Source organism: Stegostoma tigrinum, chromosome 43, assembly GCF_030684315.1.
Source record: "Stegostoma tigrinum isolate sSteTig4 chromosome 43, sSteTig4.hap1, whole genome shotgun sequence".
In the NCBI taxonomy this organism is placed as follows: domain Eukaryota; kingdom Metazoa; phylum Chordata; class Chondrichthyes; order Orectolobiformes; family Stegostomatidae; genus Stegostoma; species Stegostoma tigrinum.
In genome coordinates this window covers 8,436,516-8,449,495 of record NC_081396.1, presented here as the reverse complement: position 1 = coordinate 8,449,495, position 12,980 = coordinate 8,436,516, and the positions used below count along the sequence as shown (strand labels likewise).

The 12,980-nt window shown below is 46.5% G+C and overlaps 1 pseudogene; it reads left to right on the top strand.

The window, feature by feature from the left end:
* LOC125449081 (zinc finger protein 721-like) overlaps nucleotides 1-12,980 on the top strand; it is a 51,547-nt pseudogene extending 38,567 nt beyond the window's left edge.

Sequence of the window (12,980 nt, the reverse complement as noted above, 5' to 3'; positions counted from 1 at the left end):
TCCAGCACCGCCCCTGCATTCACTTCCATTGGCTGGAGGTCTAGACACGCCTTGACCTCCAGCACCACCCCCTCTCGTCCTATTGGCCTGGGCCTTCCGTCAATCATCAAGTCCCGTGGGGCGCGCAGGCATGCGCAGCGCAGATTTGCTTCCTTCATATCTATGTATACATGCAGACGACATTCCAATAGTTGCGTCAAGGCTGGGACTCCAATTGTTAACTATTAATACGGAAGAGTTAGAGATAATTATGCAAAATTTTATTGGGATTTTAGCCAAGGAAGGAGGATGAGAGAGTTGGAGATTTATAAATTAGTGGGAGCAAGAGAGGAAAATATTCCGCAGAAACTGGAATTGCCTGATTATAATTTCTCTGCTTTACTGACAGTGAACCGGTTTGACATTTCCTGCCACAGGGATTAGAAGAGCAAGGTTCAGATCAGAAAACCCAAACGCAACATCAAGTCAAGATTTGACAAAGTCACTGCATTCAACAGGCGCTGAACATCATTGCCCTCAGGCTGTGCAAGGAGGGTACAGATTTCAAACATCAGCTTCAGGAAAAGCATGTGACATGCACGCACCGTAATGACCTTGTTCCAGTGATGTGACTGTGGAAAGAGCTTTCACTAGTTACACAGACTGAAAAAAATTGCACCATTTACAGCAGGGAGTACCCACTCACAGGATTTGTGAATGGACAAAAATTGAACTGATCCTTCAGTCTGGAGGGACACATAGGCCCTGGAGGCCATGTGAATTTGTGGAGTGTGGGAAGGGATTCAGATTTCCGTCCAGGCTAGAGGTTCATTGATGCAAACACACTGGGGAGAGGCCATTTGCCTGCTCAAAGTGTGAGAAGGGATTTGTGCATTTATCCAGCTTACAGAAACACTAGGTAACTCACATCTGCACCATGTGTCGTAATGTGTATGGTCATTCATCCAGTTTAGATATCCACCAGAGAATTCACACTGGAGAAAAACCACTTATCTGCTCCACGTGTGAGAAGGGATTTCCTTGTTTATCCAGTTTGCAGATACACCAGAAAACTTGCATTGGGGTGAAACCATTCATCTGTGCCAAGTGTGGTATAGAATTTGCTCATTTCTCCAGTTATCATGTACATCAGAGAATCCACATTGAGAAGAAGCCATTCAGGTGTTCCAACAGTGAAAAGGCATTTACGCATTTATGCAGCTCACAGCTACACCAGAGAACTCATACCAGGGAGAAAACATTCATCTGTGTCAAGTGTGAAAAGTGGTTTGCTCATTCATCTGGATTATGTGTGCACCAGAAGGTTCACACTGGAGAGAAACCATTCACCTGCTCCGAGTGTGGGAAGGGACTTGCTTAGTCACTCAAGTTACACTAGCACCAGAGAACTCACACCGGGGAAAAACCATTCATTTGCTCTGACTGTGGGCAGGGATTCGCCCAGCCATCCACCTTACATGTACACCAGCAAACTCACACAGGAGAGAAACCGTTCACCTGCTCCAAGTGTGGGAAGGGATTTGCTCAGTCCTCCAAGTGACGTGAACATTGGAGGACTCTCACCGAAGAGAAACCATTCATCTGCTCTGACGGTGGGAAGGGGTTCAATCAGTTGTCCACATTGCATAACCACCAGAGAACTCACACTGGAGAAAAACCATTCAACTGCCTGCGTGTGGGAAGGGATTCACTCAGGCTTCCAGCTTCAATCAACACCGGGAAAAGGTGTTCACTTCCTTCAAGTGTGCAAAACAGTGCACTTAGTCATCTGATCTGCTGAGGGATCAGCAAGTTCATGAGTGACTGTAGTGGTTTAACGGCATTGTATAATGTACTTTGTCCTTGTGTAATGGCTTGCAAACTTTATCACATGTTATAATCAGCTTGCCAGTACTGAACTGTACGCCCGTGCTTATGTCAGGTTCTGATCATCTGGTTTGAAGATCTCAGTTTTTAGCGTGTGCACCGCAAAATGATATCTCCAATCCAGATCATTGAGGATTAATTGGACATGGCAATAAGCAAGTGATGGAGAGCGGAAAAGCACGGGAAAACTGGCTGTTTTCCAAGAATCTGGCCTTGGTGTTAGAACAGGCTGATTTGCAGCAACAGTGAGACTTGTTTTTGACTGCCGGGCCGAGAGGAATGCATGGGGAAAGTACTCGGAAGAGGCAGCTTAGCATGTTTAATTGAATTTGGTTTATTATTGTTGTCACATGTACCAAGAGACAAAGAAAAGTACTGTTTTGCATACCATCTGGCAGACATCAGGGAATTAGAACAGACTGCAGAATGTACTGATACAGCGGAGAAGGTGCAGAGACAGAGAGATCAACATTAAAAGTAAAATAACGTAAAATCAAGTATATTATTAATATTGGGGTGTTTTCTGGTTCTTTGGACTTCACCATTGCACTGTGTTCACGAACGGTGCCATCGAAATTGAGATTAAGCTCCAAGTGCCAGCCATCTCAACACGTGAAAGGATGTGAGATAGCCTCGTTTGAATAGATCTAAAGTAGTTTAAGTTACTAGTCTTGTTGAAATCTATCTGAAGTAGTGTAATGTAATAATTATTGGTTTACTTCATGTGTATAAAGTGATCTAAGCTAATAAATTTGTGTGCTACAGTAGTTTGGTCTTGGCTGGAATGTTGTATCCAGTTCTGGGGACTGCATTTCGGAAGAACACGAAGCACTAGAGAGGATCATTGAGTATTACAGCACAGAAAGAGACCCTTTGGACCATCGTGTCCAAAGCAATCAACAAGTACCTCTCTAAACCCATTCCCAGTGCTTGGTTTATAGCGTTGTATCCTCTGGCACTTCAAGCGTTCATCTAAATGTTTCTTAAATATTGTGCTGATTCCTGTCTGTACACAGTGAGTTCCAGACATCTAGCATCTGTTGACTGAAACGATTTTTCCTCAAATCTCCTCCTGCTCTTTTTTTAAAATTTGAAACTATACCCCTATGCTATTGATCCTGTTACTAAAAGGGAAATGTTTCTTCCTGCCACCCCTGTGTCTACCTTTGTAGATCTCAGACAGGTCCCTTCTCTGCTTCAAAGAAAACACCCAGAGCTTATGTCGCCTCTCTTCATAGTTAAACTGCTGCATTTCAGGAATATCTCCGGTGAATCTCCTCTGCAGCTCCTCTAGTGCAGTCACAACCTTCCTTCGGTGCAGTGACCAGAACTGGACACGGTAATCCAGCTGTGGCCTGAGTAATGTCATAGACATTTCTATTGTAACCTCGCTGCTCTTGTGTTCATTGCCTCGGCATATAGAGGCACGTGTCCTACCTTAACCATCCGTTCTGTGCAGAGTTGTTTCTCTTCAACCTTTCAGGAGATGTATGTGTGACTCAAGAGGCTGGCATTTAGTGCCCCTCACCTAGAGAAGGTGGTGCTGAGCTGCCCCTCTTTAACAGCGGCAGTCTGTGTGGTATAGGTACTCCCATAGTACAGTTGGGGAGGGAGTTCCAGGATTCCAGTTGTTGTAATTTCTGGGCTACTTCCAATGCCACATGTTAGTGAGAGCATAGATTTGGCGGATGAATATGTGACTTGAGAGCCGGTGCGAGGGGGCAGGGGTTTGGATTCTTGGATCAGTGAAATCTCTTCTTGAGAAGTGGTGCCCTGTACAGGAGGAATGGGTTGCTCCTGAACTGGAGGGGCACCAATATTCTGGCAGGGAGATCTGCTGGAGCTATTTGGAAGGGTTTGAACTAATCTGGCAGGGGTTTGGGATCCAAAGTCGAGAGAGAAGGTTATGGGCTGTACAGAGCAAGTTAGCTAGTAAAGGCACTGTTGGTAATCCAAGTTGGAGACAGGGCAGGCAAGAGTAAGATAGGAAGCAAGGGAAGTCTGGGTTAAACTGCATTTGTTTCAATGCAAGAGGCCTGAAAGATGAGACAAATGAACTTGGGGTATGAATGGGATATTATAGCTACTACAGAAACATGGGCTGAGGAAGAGACAAGATTGTCATCTCAATGTTCTGTGGTACAGATCCTACAGGAAGGATAGAAGGTTAGGCCAGAGAGGAGGAGGAATTGCATTTTGTTTAGGGAGACATCATGGATGGACTGAGAGAAGACAGTCTTGAGGGTGAGTCCACTGAGTCGATATGGGTAGAACTGAGAAATATAAAAGGGAGACCACTTTGACAGCATTGTACAAAAGACCCCTGCCCGCCAAATAATCAGTGGGGGATTGAGGGGCAAGTATGTAGGAGATCACAGATAGCTGCAAGAATAATAGAGTTGTAATAGTAGGGGATTTTAACTTTTCCTCACATCAACTGGGATTGCCACAGTGTTAAGGGCTTGGATGGAGATTTGTTAAAAGTGTTCAGGAAGAATGTACAGATGGCTGGACTAGAGAAGGGGCAAAAAAGGCAGAGCAAGTGATTGAAGTGTTAATGGGGAGCACTTTGGGACCAGTGACCACAATTCCATTAGTTTTAGAACAGCTGTGGAACAGGATAGGTCTGGCCCACAAGTTAAAGTTCTAAAATGGGGCAAGGCCAATTTTGATGGTGTTGGACAGGAACTTTGACTGGGGTGGGGGGAAGGTGTTTGTAGCCAAAAGGATGTCTTGGGTAAGCGGGAGGCTTTGAAAAGTGAGTTAATGAGAGTTCAGGGCTAGCATGTTCCTGTTTGAGAGAAGTGTAAGGCTGGCTGGAGTAGGCAACTTGATTACTAGAGTTATTGAGGCCCTGGAGGAGAAAAAGAAGGCATTTATAGGCAGCCAGGAGCAAGTGAATCCCTTGAGGAGTATAGAAGGTGTCAGAGTACACCTGAGAGTGAAATCAAAAGGGCTAAAAGGTGGCTTTGGCAGATAAGGTAAGCGAGAATCGAAAGAGATTCTACAAGTACATGAAGGGCAAAAGAGAAATAGGCGAATGGGGCTTCTTAAAGATCACCATGGTCATCTATATGTGGAGCCACAAGAGCTGGGTGAAATCCTAAATGAATATTTCTTGTCAGTATTTCCTGTGGAGAAAGGCTTAGGTGCTGGGCAACTAGGGAAAATAAACAGTGATGTATTGAAGAGAGTCCACGTTACAGAGAGGAGATGCTGGATGTCTTAACACATTAAGGTAGATAAATCACCAGGACCTAATGAAGAGTATCCCAGCACTTTGTGGGAGGCTAGGGAGGAAATTGCGGGGTCCCTAGCGGGTTCATTTGTATCATCCACAGCCACCGGTTATGTGCCTGAAGATTGCAGGATGGCTAATGTTGTGCCATTATTTCAGAAAGGCTCCAGGGAAATGCCTGGGAACTACAGACCAGTGAGCCTAATGTCTGCGGTGGATAAGTGGCGAGAGGGAATTCTCAAGAGACAGGATCTACAGGCATTTGGAGAGTCAAGGACTCATTTGGGATAGTCAGCGTGGCTTTGTGCGTGCAAAATCGTGCCTCGCGAATTTGATTGAGGTGACCAAGAAAGTTGATGAGGGTAGAGTCTACGTGGACTTAGCAAGGCCTTTGACAAGTAAAAGCATAGTCGGTTGTCAAGTAAGGTTAAATCTCATGGGATACAGGCAGAACTAGCCAATTGGCCACAAATTGTCTTGATGGTGGAAGACAGAAGGTGGTGGTTATTGTGGGTTTTTGTCAGAATGGGAGTCTCTGACCAGTGGTATGCCCCAGGGATTGGTGCTGGGTCTGCTGTTAGTCATCATTTATATAAACGATTTGGATGAGAATTTAGGAGGTATGATTAGTAAGTTTGCAGATGACACTGAGATTAGTGGAATAGTGGACAGTGAAGAAGGTTAGAGAGATAGTAGGAGCTGCAGATGCTGGAGAATCTAGAGATAACAAGGTGTGGAGCTGGATGAACACAGCAGGCCAAGCAGCATCAGAAAAAGGGTCTAGGCCCGAAAAGACAGCTTTCCTGCTCCGCTGATGCTGCTTGGCCTGCTGTGTTCATCCAGCTCTACACCTTGTTATCTCAGTGAAGAAGGTTACCTGGGAATGCAGAAAGATCTTGATTAACTAGGACACTGGGACTGAGGATGGAGTTTAATTTAGGTGAACACAAGGCATTGCATTTGGATGAGTCAAACCAGGGTGGGACTTACACAGTCAATGGTTGGACCCTGGGGAGTGTTATAGAACAAAGAGACCTAGCGGTTCAGGTTCATTGCTGCTTGCAAGTGGAGTCACAGGTAGACAGGGCAATGAAGAAGGCTTTTGGCATGTTTGTTTTCATCAGTCAGAGCACTGAGTCTAGGAGTTGGGACGTTTTGTTGCAGCTGTTGGTAAGGCTACATTCAGAGCACTGTGTGCAGTTCTGATTGCCGCACTTTAGAAAGGATATTATTAAACTAGGAAGAGTGCAGAAAAGATTTACTAGGATGCTGCCTGGACTGGAAGGTTTCAGTTATACAGAGAGGCTGGATAGACTGGGACCTTTTCCCGGAGTGTAGGAGACTGTATTGAGGTCTATAAAATCATGAGAGGCATACCTAAGGGAGATAGCCAACAGGCTTTCCCCTGGGCAGAGGAGTGTAAAATTCGAGGGCATAGGTTTGAGGTGAAAGGGGAGAGTTACAAAAGGGTCCAGAGGGGCAAATTTTTCACACAGAGGGTGTTGAGCGTCTGGGACGGGCTGCCAGAGGTCGTGGTGCAATCGAGTAGAATTTCGTCATTTAAGAAACATTTAGACAGGTACGTGGATGGGATGGGCATGGAGGGATAGGTACCAAACACAGACAGATGGGACTAGATTAATTGTGAGAACTGGGCGGCCAGGGCAAGTTGGGCCGAAGGAGCTGTTTCCAAGCTGTAGGACCCCTATGATTCTATGACAGCGAATGAATAGTTGATACAGTTCCAAGTCAGAGTGGTGCAAGGGGAACCTCGAGATGATGGTGTTCCTAAGAAAGTGCTGTCTTGTCCTTCACAGCATTATGAGGTGTTGGTGAAGGTCTCTTGGTTAGGTATAGCAGCCCTTCTTGTTGATAGTGTATACTGCATTCTGCGTGTGTCAGCGTTGGAGTGAATATCGACGGTGGTGGTTAGAATCAGATTCACAGAATAGTTTCAGTGCAGAAGGAGGCAATTTGGCCCAATATATCTGTACAAGCCCCAAGAGTGTCTCACCGAATGCCATTCTCCTGCCTGCTGCTTGTAACTCTGCACTTTGATCCTTTTCAAATAAGTGTCCCATTTTCTGCATGAATACCTTGATTGAAGCTCCCAGATTGAAGTATCAATCAACTGGGCTGCTTTGTCCTGGATGGAGTTGAGTTTCTGGAATGTTAAAAGGGGCAGCACGGTGGCTCAGTGGTTAGCACTGCAGCCTCACAGCACCAGAGACCCAGGTTCGATTCCAGCGTTGGGCAACTGTCTGTGCGGAGTTTGCACATTCTCCCCTTGTCTGTGTGGGTTTCCTCTGGGTGCCCCGGTTTCCTCCCACAGTCCAAAAATGTGCAGGCTAGGTGGATTGGCCGTACTAAATTGCCCGTAGTATTCAGGGGTGTGTGGGTTATGGGGGATAGGCCTGGGTGGGATATATCAGGGGCGGTGTGGACTTGTTGGGCTGAAGGGCTTGTTTCCACGCTGTAGGTAATCTAATCTAATCATTGGTGCTGCTGTCATCCAGACAAACAGAAAACATTCTACCATACTCCCAACTTTACCTTGTAGACAGTGGATGTACTTTGGGGAGAAGGGACGTAAACTAATTGCCACAGAATTCCCTGTCTCTGAGAAGGAAGGTCATTGCTGAATTGACTATAGTTGGTTGGACTGAGGAACTCTTGCAGTGATTGACCATAACACCTATAACAATCTTCCTTTGTGTTAGGGATTTCAGTAACAAGTTGAGTGTTTACACCCCAATTCCTACTGGCTTTATGCTGCATTCTGTCAAATGTGGCCTCGATGTTAAGGGGCAGTCATTCTCACCTCACTCCTGGGATTCAGCTCATCATCAGGCTATCATGAGGTCAGGAGCTGAGTGACCTTGGTGGAATCTGAACCAAAAGCCCAGTGAGCTGATTATTGTTAAGTGCTCAACAGAATTGTCATTTATGGGGTGACATGGGGGCTCAGTGCAGTGGCCTCACATGTCAGGGACACGGGTTCAATTCCAGCCTTAGGGGACCGTCTGTTTGGTGTTTGTACACATTCTCCCAGTTTCTTACATGAGTTGCTTCTGGGTGCTCCAGTTCCCTGCCGCAGTCTAAAGCTGTGCAGGTTAGGCGGATTGGCCATGCTAAATTGTCCATAGTGTCCAGGTATGTGCGGGCAAGTTGGGTTAGGCAAACTGGATTAGCCAGGCTTCCAGGGAGAGAGCAGGGGCCTGGGTCGAGGTGAGATGATCTTCAGTGGGTTAATGTGTTCTCGAGGGAATGAATAGCCTGCTTTCACACTGTCAGGATTCTATGAATGTCACTTACCATCAATGAGGCAATAATTTCCTGAATTGCCACTAGGAGATTGCCGAGCCTTTGGCATTGATCTTTAACTCGTCATTGTCTACAGGAATAGTGCCAGATGACTGAAGGATAGCAAATGTGGTTCCCCTGTTCATGAAGGGGTGTAGAGACAACCCTGGTAATTATAGACCAGTGAGCCTTGGAAAAGTGTTGGAAAAGGTTATAAGGGATAGGATTTATAATCATCTACAAAAGAATAAATTGATTAGAGATAGTCAGCACGGTTTTGTGAAGGGAAGGTCGTGCCTCACAAACCTTACTGAGTTCTTTGAGAAGGTGACCAAACAGGCAGATGAGAGTAAACCGGTTGATGTGGTATATATGGATTTCAGCAAGGCGTTCGATAAGGTTCCCCACAATAGGCTATTGTACAAAATGCGGAGGAATGGAATTGTGGGAGATATAGCAGTTTGGATCGGAAATTGGCTTGCTGAAAGAAGACAGAGGGTGGTAGTTGATGGGAAATGTTCAGCCTGGAGATCAGTTACTAGTGGTATACTGCAAGGGTCGGTGTTGGGTCCACTGCTGTTTGTCAGTTTTATCAATGACCTGGATGAGGGCGTAGAAGGATGGGTTAGTAAATTTGCAGACGACACTAAGGTCGGTGGAGTTGTGGATAGTGACGAAGGATGCTGTAGGTTGCAGAGAGACATAGATAAGCTGCAGAGCAGGGCTGAGAGGTGGCAAATGGAGTTTAATGCAGACAAGTGTGAGGTGATGCACTTTGGTAGGAGTAACCAGAAGGCAAAGTACAGGGCTAATGGTAAGATTCTTAGCAGTGTAGATGAGCAGAGAGATCTCGGTGTCCATGTACACAGATCCTTGAAAGTTGCCACCCAGGTTGACAGGGCTGTTAAGAAGGCATACAGTGTTTCAGCTTTTATTAATAGAGGGACCAAGTTCCGGAACCAAATGGTTATGGTGAAGCTGTACAAAACTCTGGTGCAGCCACACTTGGAGTATTGTGTACAGTTCTGGTCACTGCATTATAAGAAGGATGTGGAAGCTTTGGAAAGGGTGCAGAGGAGATTTACTAGGATGTTGCCTGGTATGGAGAGAAGGTCTTACAAGGAAAGGCTGTGGGACTTGAGGCTGTTTTCATGAGAGAGAAGAAGGTTGAGAGGTGACTTAATTGAAACATATAAAATAATCAGAGGGTTAGATAGGGTGGATAGGGAGAGCCTTTTTCCTAGGATGGTGACGGCGAGCACGAGGGGGCATAGCTTTAAATTGAGGGGCGAAAGATATAGGACAGATATCAGAGGTGGTTTCTTTACTCAGAGAGTAGTAAGGGAATGGAACGCTTTGCCTGCAACGGTAGTAGATTCGCCAACTTTAGGTACATTTAAGTCGTCATTGGATAAGCATATGGATGTACATGGAATTGTGCAGGTTAGATGGGCTTGAGATCGGTATGACAGGTCGGCACAACGTCGAGGGCCGAAGGGTCTGTACTGTGCTGTAATGTTCTATGTTCTAGTGGGGACATCTCAAAATAGGGTACACTGTCCCAGAATAAAGGGAAGGACATTTTTACTGTCAGAGGATCGAGAATGTCTGGAATTCTCCACCCAGAGAATATTAGGGGCGAGATCACTAGAAGAAATTAAGGAGGATGTTGAGAGAGTTTTGTGTGTCAGGGTGTTGCAGTCTATGAGGAGGTGCATACAGAGGAGTTAAGCTTGAGGCAGATGAGCTATGATGTTTTAACATAGCTTGAGGGGATGAATGGCTTCCGCCTGCATCTGTTTCTTATATTGATTCCAACTCCCTGTCAAAGAATTTTCCAAATTCCCTTGCTGTCATTCCAGAATAGAAATTAAAAGAGCCAAATATATTTTCTTGCATGGAAGTTGCTGTGCAAGGCGCGCAGTCAAAGCAGTTTCCAGATGCAAGAGTTAGAGTTTCTAACTGGGGTCTTGAGGGGGAATGTCTCTGTCTCAAGTTCAGCCCATCGCACCCACACAGCCCTTCCAGCTCCAGCGCCGGTGCTGCGCATGCTTTAGCCTGCAGTCCTGTCCGGCCCCTTCATTGACTCTGATTGGTTGGAGGACCAGGGTTTACATCGTGGTCCTCCAGAGCCGCCCCCTCTCTCCCCATTGGCCCGAGCGTCCGTCAAGAATTCAACAAGGTGAGGAGCGCAGGCGTGCGCAGTAAGGACTTGCTCCCGAACGTCTGTGCACATGCGCGGCCGCCATTTTAATAGCTACCTCTAAGCAGCGTCAGGGTCTTGTTGTCAGTTGTAATCATTTAGTCAGACTGAGTTGGAGATAATTTATCCAACATTGAACAGGGGTTTCACCCAGAAAGGAGGGTGGGAGACAGAGAGAGAGTGTGTGGGACGGGGATTTACAATTTGCAGGGAGCAATAGAGGAAAATATTCCACAGAAACTGGAATTGCCTGATTATGATTTCTCTGCTTTACTGACAGTGAACAGGTTTGTCATCTCCTGCCACAGGGATGAGAAGAGCAGGGTTTACATCAGGAAAAGAAAGATCTGGCAAAGTCACTGCATTCACCAGGAGCTGAACATCACTGTCCTCCAGCTGTGCAAGGGGAAATGTTTGCTTTGTCTGAGGGGAAAGATTGCAAACGTCAGTGTGGCTGCAAAATCGCCGAGACAGAGACACACCTGAATGAGCGTGTTCTGTAAACTGACTGTGGAAAGCGCTTTCACCAGGTACCTAGACTCAAAAAATCGTGGAACTATTCGGAGGAGAAACTGCGCAGGTCGTCTCTGTCTGGATAAGATTCGAACTGATCCTCCACTTTGGAGGGACACAAAAACGCTGGCACCATGGAGAAGCCATGTAAGTGTGTGGAGTGTGGGAAGGGATTCAGATTTCCATCCAGGCTGGACGTTCATCGGCGCACACACACTGGAGAGAAGCCATTCACCTGCTCAAAGTGTGAGAAGGGATTTGCGCGTTTATGCAGCTTACAGATTCACCAGAGAACGCACACTGGGGAGAAACCATTCATCTGTGTCAAATGTGGCATGGGATTTGCTCATTCATCCAGTTTACGTGTACATCAGCGAATTCACACCGGTGAGAAGCCATTCAAATGCTCCGAGTGTGAAAAGGGATTTGCTCATTTATCAAGCTTACAAATGCACCAGAGAACTCACACTGGGGAGAAATCGTTCATCTGCTCTGACTGTGGTAAGGGGTTCACTCATTCAACCAGTCTACATGTACACCAGAAAGTTCACTCCGGGGAAAGACCATTCACCTGCTCTGATTGTGGGAAGGGATTCGTTCAGTCATCCAAGTTACACCAACACCAGAGAACTCACACTGGGGAGAAACCGTTCATATGCTCTGAATGTGGGAAGGCATTTGCTCAGTCATCCACTTTAAATGTCCACCAGAGAATTCACACTGGGGAGAAACCATTCACCTGCTCCAAGTGTGGGAAGGGATTTGCTCAGTCCTCCAGCTTACATGAGCACTGGAGAACCCACACTGGTGAGAGACCATTCATCTGCTCTTACTGTGGCCAGGGATTTGCTGAGTCATCCACCTTACTTAACCACCAAAGACTTCACACTGGAGAAAAACCATTCACATGCTCTGAGTGCGGCAAGAGATTCACTCAGTTATCCAACTTGCATCAACACCAGAGAACTCACACTGAAGAAAAGCCTTTCACCTGCCCTGAGTGCGGGAAGGGATTTGCTCAGTCTTCTAAGTTACGTGAACACTGGAGAACTCACACCGGGGAGAAACCGTTCATCTGCTCTGACTGCGGGAAGGGATTCGCTCAGTCATCCACCCTGCATGCACATCAGAGGATTCACACCAGAGAAAAACCATTCACCTGTTCTGAGTGTGGGAAAGGATTTGCTCAGTCATTCAAGTTACACCAACACCAGAGAACCCACACCGGGGAGAAATGTTCATCTGCCCTGACTGTGGGCTGGGATTCGCTCAGTCCTCCATCTTACATGTTCACTACAGAATTCACACTAGAGAGAAGCCATTCATCTGCTCCAAGTGTGGGAAGGGATTTGCTCAGGCACCTAGCTTACATGAGCACTGGAGAACTCTCACTGGGGAGAAACCGTTCATCTGCCCTGAGTATGGGAGGGGATTTGCTCAGTCTTCCAAGTTACGTGAACACTGGAGAACTCTCACCGGGGAGAAATCGTTCATCTGCTCTGCCCGTGGGAAGGGATTCACTTAGTCATCCACCCTGCATAACCACCAGAGAACTCACGCTGGAGAAAAACCATTCGCCCGCCACGAGTGTGGGAGGGAATTTGCTCAGTCTTCCAAGTTTCATGGACACGCGAGAACTGTCACTGGAGAAAAACCATGCACCTGCCCTGACTGCGGGAAGAGATTCACTTGGTTATTCAACTTATATTGACACCAGTGAACTCTCAGTAGAGAAAAACTGCACGCCTGCCCTGAATGTGGGACAGGACTTACTCAGCCATCCAAGTTATGTGAGCACTGGAGAACTCTCACCAGAGAGAAACCATTCATCCGCTCTGACGGTGGGAAGAGATTAGC